Raw genomic sequence first — 6714 nt, forward strand, 5'->3', positions numbered from 1 at the left:
CCATGATCCTCGTTTTTTTGATGTTGAGCTTCAGATCAACATTGTATTGTATTGTATTAGGGGATATATATTTTTTGCCAAAATGTGTACCTTATGCAAACCAACGGGTCCATTTGAAGAAATTTGCACCAAAATGCTGGTGAATTTTCACGAAGACTTTTGAGAAACGTCCGCGATGTGGAGAAGTGAATAGTTGAAAAATGAGAAACCGAGAGAAACAGAAAATTGAAAGAGCAGTTGCTCCTGAGCAGGAAGTAGGACGAGAGGACTTCCTGTGTTTAACCCCACTTGCTCTAAGGTCTTCCTCAGCATTTTGGCTCAGACTTTTGATTTCTTCATCCCTGACAGCATGAAAGCTTTCTGCAAGCTGGATGGAAAACAGAGAAGTTGCAGGCAGCAGAGTGCCAGTTGAGTCTCCCATTGAAATTGACTGCAAATGAAAACCAATGCGAATCACATAGGACTAAGCGAGCTCCAAATCGGGAACAAAAAAATGCACTTCCAGCGAATCAGCAACCAAACCAAATAATATTTTAATGGCAAAAGTGTGTGGATTAATGAAGGGCTTTTTATTCTTGCACACTCCTGTTGTGTGACCCTTGGGCAAGGTGCTGACTTTTATTTTTAATGATGGATCGTTATGATATCTATGCTATGCATATGTAAGCTATAGAATATTGCTAGTAAAAGGTAAAGGGACCACTGACCGTTAGGTCCAGTCGCGGACGACTCTGGGGTTGCGGCGCTCATCTCGCTTTATTGGCCGAGGGAGCCGGCGTACAGCTTCCGGGTCATGTGGCCAGCATGACTAAGCCGCTTCTGGCGAACCAGAGCAGCGCATGGAAACGCCGTTTACCTTCCCGCTGAAGCGGTACCTATTTATCTACTTGCACTTTGACGTGCTTTCGAACGGCTAGGTTGGCAGGAGCAGGGACCGAGCAACGGGAGCTCACCCTGTCGCAGGGATTTGAACCACGACCTTCTGATCGGCAAGGCCTAGGCTCTGTGGTTTAACCCACAGCGCCACCCACGTCCCATATTGCTAGTAGCAGTGTTCTTAATTTTCAGCAACAAAATGGTAATAATACTTATTGCTTCCTCACTTGCCACATTTTGGGCTCATGTTCAGATCTTTGTGAACCTAAGTGTGCACAGAACAAGTTGTTAAACTATCTAACATGCATATATGGACTCTCCTTAAGGGCCGAGGGATGTTAACTCTTGCCCTCCCAGACTCCTTCTGCAAGATCTTGTAGCTGAGGCAGCTTTCTTTTAGTTCAGCCACAAGAGAAGGGATTTGTACAGTACGTAGCTACATTAAGATGCTGCTCTGTTGTGATTCTCTGCTGCAGACTAGCTTAGGCAGGTGCCTTAGATCTGAGTCGAATGCACTATGAAAACTTTCTTGGGTTACTGTAAAGGGGGAAAAAAACGAACAAAAAACCCCAGACATTTTGCCAAATTTTAAAAATCCGCCCTGACAGAGATTTGAATCCTGAAAAAGAGGGCATGTCTTAGAAAAAAAGGACATATGGCAACCCTAATTAGAACAAGTTAAGTAACTACTTTCCTCATCCATTGGTCTTACAGTAGGAGTGGCAAACCTCTAGTAATCCAGATTCAGGATGTGATGGAGGCTGAATCAGGCTTGTTCTAGGCTCACCACCAATTTAGGAGCACCCCTCTCCTGGGGCCCCTTTTCCTGCACTTCTGGGGATGACAGAGCCATCAAGAGTGGTTCCTCTGCCGATTTAATCAGGGAAGGATCTGCTCCTCCAGATATTTGGGCCCTAGGTCATTTAGGGCATTAAACATCACTGTGAGCCTTTGGAACTGGGCCTGGAAACAAATTGGAGAGCAGGGGAGCCACCCTGGCTCACAGTAAAGAAGAGATGGCCCAGAGAAAACTGGGACTGTCACATGAGAACTACGGAAGAACCGAAGTTATTGTGATTCCGGCATTGGTGGAGCGGGGGTTGGACTAGATGATCCTTGGGGTGCCCCTACGATTCCGTAAGAGGCATTGGGAGAACGGCAAATGATGGTGTGTATTGGCTTGCGTTGCCAAACCCTCTGTCTCCCTCTTCCCTGGCGTTTAGGCTGAGGGTTAATCCAGCCCGGGGCTTAAACCTTAAGCGCCTTATGTTTTGACGCATTCGCCGCACAGAATCAAGTCACAGATGATGCATTTTCTCCCTGCAAATGACAAAAACCATTCCGGGATGGTGAGCGGACATTGCTGTGGGCCCTGACATATTTGCTTTGGCGTGGCCCGTTATTCCACCAAGTTGGCCGTGTGACAATCCAGCGTTGTTAATGGGATTTAGGCAGAGTTCCGTGCAGCTTGTGCCACCGATTTGCAAAGGTCCCAGCTTTTGCAAGGCACGCTTCCTTCCTCTCCCTCCTTTTGCTTTTTTGTGTGGGGGTGGGACAGGTTGGCTGTGCAATTTCTTAGGCATGCCAACCCAGGGCAGTCTTAAGTATACCCGGCACTGTGGTGCAGTGGCATAGCGTGAGTTGTCAGCACCCGGGGCAAGGCAAGTAATTTGTGCCCCCTAACCTGTGGATTTGCGCCCCCTAACCCTTGGATTTGCGCCCCCTAACCCTAACCCCCAGATGTTGCGCCCGGTGCGGCCGGCCCCCCCTGCACCCCCCACGCTACGCCACTGCTGTGGTGCAAAGAGCCCTCCAGTGCCCATACCTTTCCCAGTGTTGCTGACCATTTTACGGCGCTACTGGCAACTTTGCGGGGCTGGAGGAGGCGGGCAGCGGCTGGAGGGCGGCTCCTCTGGCAGGGAAGAGGTGGAGGCTCTGGGCACAGTACTGCTTCATTGAGGCGGGCGAGGGTGGCGAGCTGATGCCAGGAGGCACTGTGCCCAGCCTCCGCCTCTTCCCTGGCGCCCGTGCTGCAGTGGCCATGGCAGGCAGAGGCTCTGGGCGCGGCATTGCTTCGGCATGGCGGAGGCGGGCGAGGGCAGCAAGCCGATGCCAGGAGGCACCGCATCCATCCTCCACCTCTTCCCTGGCACCCTCTGGATCTTGGCGCCCTGGCATCCCACACCACTTGCCTCTATGGGCAAGACGCCCCTATGCCAACCCTTTCACACTGGCGAGACCCCTGATTCTATCACAGCTGGGGGACGAGAGGCTATTGGACTTTTCCAACCCACTGGTAGCGCCTGTTGCATTTTTGCCTGCTGCGCAGTTCTGAAGAAGGCAACACAAAGAAGAAGAAGGCTGGGTCTCCTGTGTGGGGCAAGTCCTCTCTGGAAAGATAAAACTGCATTGTGTATGGTTAGCAGTGGGACACCTTGGGTCAGGGTTGGCACCGGGACCTGGCAACCTCAGGCAGTTCCTAGGGCCCACAGCCCCTGCTCTTAACTGTTCTGAGGCTCCCTTATTCATGCTTTCTGACCATATAACACCGGTCTTGAAAGACCTGCACTGGCTCCCAGTACATTTCCGAGCACAATTCAAAGTGTTGGTGTTGACCTTTAAAGCCCTAAACAGCCTTGAGGTCTGGTGCGTCTTATAGATCGAAAAATACGGTAACTGCTCTGGAGAAAGTAACAACTCTCCACACATCTCTGCTGGTTGCGCCTCATAGTAAAAAAAAGGTAAAGGACCCCTGGACGGTTAAGTCCAGTCAAAGGAGCCTATGAGGTTGCGGCGCTCATCTCGCTTTCAGGCCGAGGGAGCCGGCGTTTGTCCACAGACAGTATACCTGAAGGAGCATACCCACCCCCCATCGTTCTGCCTGGACACTGAGGTCCAGCTCCGAGGGCCTTTTTGCGGTTCCCTCGCTGCGAGAAGCCAAGTTACAGGGAACCAGGCAGAGGGCCTTCTCGGTAGTGGCACCTGCCCTGTGGAACGCCCTCCCACCACATGTCAAAGAGAAAAATAACTACCAAACTTTTACAAGACATCTGAAGGCAACCCTGTTCAGGGAAGCTTTTAATGTTTAATAGGTTATTGTATTTTAGTGTTTTGTTGGAAGCCACCCAGAGTGGCTGGGAAACCCAGCCAGATGGGTGGGGTATTTATTATTATTATTATTATTATTATTATTATTATTATTATTATTAGCTCTCTGAGCAGTGGCAAATGGTTTGATCTATTATAATTATTCCGTTTGACTTCCGAGGTACGTCTGTACAATAAATTCGGTATTAAGGGGCATTGTCAGAACAGTGGAGGACTCTCCCTTCTTCTGATAGGAAATGCTCTGCAGGTGGGATAGACAAAAATGGGGGGGTCGAGGAGGGTCAGTTGCAGTGAGGGGAGTGAGTAATGTTCCTATTTTCATCTGAGGAATGTTGGAGGGTATGCCCCTGTTTGCTTTGAGGCTTAAAACGCACACAGACACAAAAAGAGGGACTCACTTGTCTGGTGTGAAGCCTTCTGTCCCTCCTGTGTGGTTGGGGGGCAGCGCAGGGGGAGGGGGTCACAGGAAAGGGAGACTCCGAAGCCAACACTTTGTGCTGCCCCCTGGGCTTCTGGCAAGATCAAAGCGCCAAGCCACTCTCCGTAAAACCAGAGGGGGAGCCTGAGAGAAACAAAGGCGAGGTTTAGAGAGATAAACATCACCCTCTCCGCTGTGACATCTCATCCACATAAGATCTGGAGAAGTTCACCGCACAGTTCATACCACAGAACTACAAAAGAGCGCAGCTTTGAGGATCATTCAGTCAACCTTGCGCTGTGTCCTGACGCAATACCGGAAAATTTGTCTCTTTGGCTAAATGGCTCTCATTCCCCCAGCTCCCCATACAAACAAACTATATTTCTGAAAACAGGAGAACTTTAAAATGTACGAATGAAGAAGCAGGATATGGGCTAAGCAATAATTAGTGAGATAGATGATAGATAGATGATAGATAGATAGATAGATAGATAGATAGATAGATAGATAGATGATAGATAGATAGATAGATAGATAGATAGATAGATAGATAGATAGATAGATAGATATGGTTGATGCTAAATCGCAAATTTGAAAGCAGTCGGGTCACAAGCTCTGGAAGTTTCTCTCTCTCTTTTCAGTTTTTTTATTTATACTTTTCAAATTTATACATTTCATTAGTATTACAATCAATTTAACATTTCAAAATTTGACTTCCTTCCCCCTCTTTCTGCAGCTCCTTTATATATAAAGGTAAAGGTAAAGGACACCTGACAGTTAAGTCCAGTCACAGATGACTCTGGGGTTGCGGCGCTCATCTCACTTTACAGGCCGAGGGAGCTGGCATTTGTCCACAGACAATTTTTCTGGGTCATGTAGCCAGCATGACTAAGCCGCTTCTGGTGCAATGGGACACCAAAACCAGAGCAGCGCACGGAAACATCGTTTACCTTCCCGCTGCAGCGGTACCTATTTATCTACTTGCACTGGTGTGCTTTCGAACTGCTAGGTTGGCAGGAGCAGGGACAGAGCAACGGGAGCTCACCCCATTGCGGGGATTCTAACCACTGACTATCTGATCGGCAAGCCCAAGAGGCTCAGTGGTTTAGACCACAGCACCACCCGTGTCCCTTTTTTAATATCTTCTGCATATCCAAATTCATTTAACTTACTCATTTAATTATGTACTGTAAATAAATACTCTTACGAAACTGCAAGTTATTACAATAATCCTGCTAATGTTTTTTATCTGTTTACAATTTATCTGTAAATATTCAATAAACCGTTTCCATTCTTTTATGAAAAGTTTGCTATCTTGATTTCTTATTCTTCTGGTAAATTTCGCCATTTCTGCATATTCCATAAGTTTTTGTATCCATCCTTCCTTTACTGGGACGTCTGCTTTTTTCCATTTGGGGGCAAATAACATTCTTGCTGCCGTAGTAGCATACATAAATAAATCTCTATACAATTTAGGTAGTACTGTCCCTATAATTCCCAAAAGAAAAGTTTCTGTGTTTGTTTTAATTTTAATAAAATTTATTTTGAACATCCTTTTCAATTCATTATATATCATTTCCCTGTAAGCTTTAACCTCACTACAAGACCGCCACATACGATACAAAAGAACCTTCTTTCTCTTTACATTTCCAGCATACAGTACCTGGAAGTTTCTCTCTTGTTCATTCAGTCCTGAAGCAAAGGGAGCAAATGTAATCAAGGGTGTGCCTCTGAGCATGTGCAGAGTATGGGCTTAATCTAAGGAGGAAATCTGTGACAAAAGGACACATGGCAAAGCGGCAACTGGTACCCATTTTATACCAGTCATGACTGAATCCAGAGGACTGTCGTTTGGAGAGGATACGGAGAATTTGATGTTAATGAAACCACTGCCAACCGCCAGCCCCCGTCAGCAAGTCTAGCTGCTGACTTCTGGGCCAGCTGTGGATTCCAGGCCATATTCAAGAGGCTGCCACACAGTGGTACCTTGGTTCTCAAACTTAATCCGCTCCGGAAGTCCGTTCCAAAACCAAAGCGTTCCAAAACCAAGGTACGCTTTCCCATGGAAAGTAATGCAAAATGGATTAATCCGTTCCAGTCTTTTAAAAACAACCCCCAAAACAGCAATTTAACATGAATTTTACTATCTAACGAGACCACTGATCCATAAAATGAAAGCAATAATCAATGTACTGTACTATCAAATAAATAAGACAGTATTGTAGACGATAAAAATTTTAAAAAAAGAAAAATCTTCCCTGCACTGATGATAGTCATTGTTTGGATGGGGGGCTTTTATCCATTTCTGCAGT

This window comes from Podarcis liolepis (assembly GCF_965112155.1).
Source record: "Podarcis liolepis genome assembly, chromosome: 1".
In the NCBI taxonomy this organism is placed as follows: domain Eukaryota; kingdom Metazoa; phylum Chordata; class Lepidosauria; order Squamata; family Lacertidae; genus Podarcis; species Podarcis liolepis.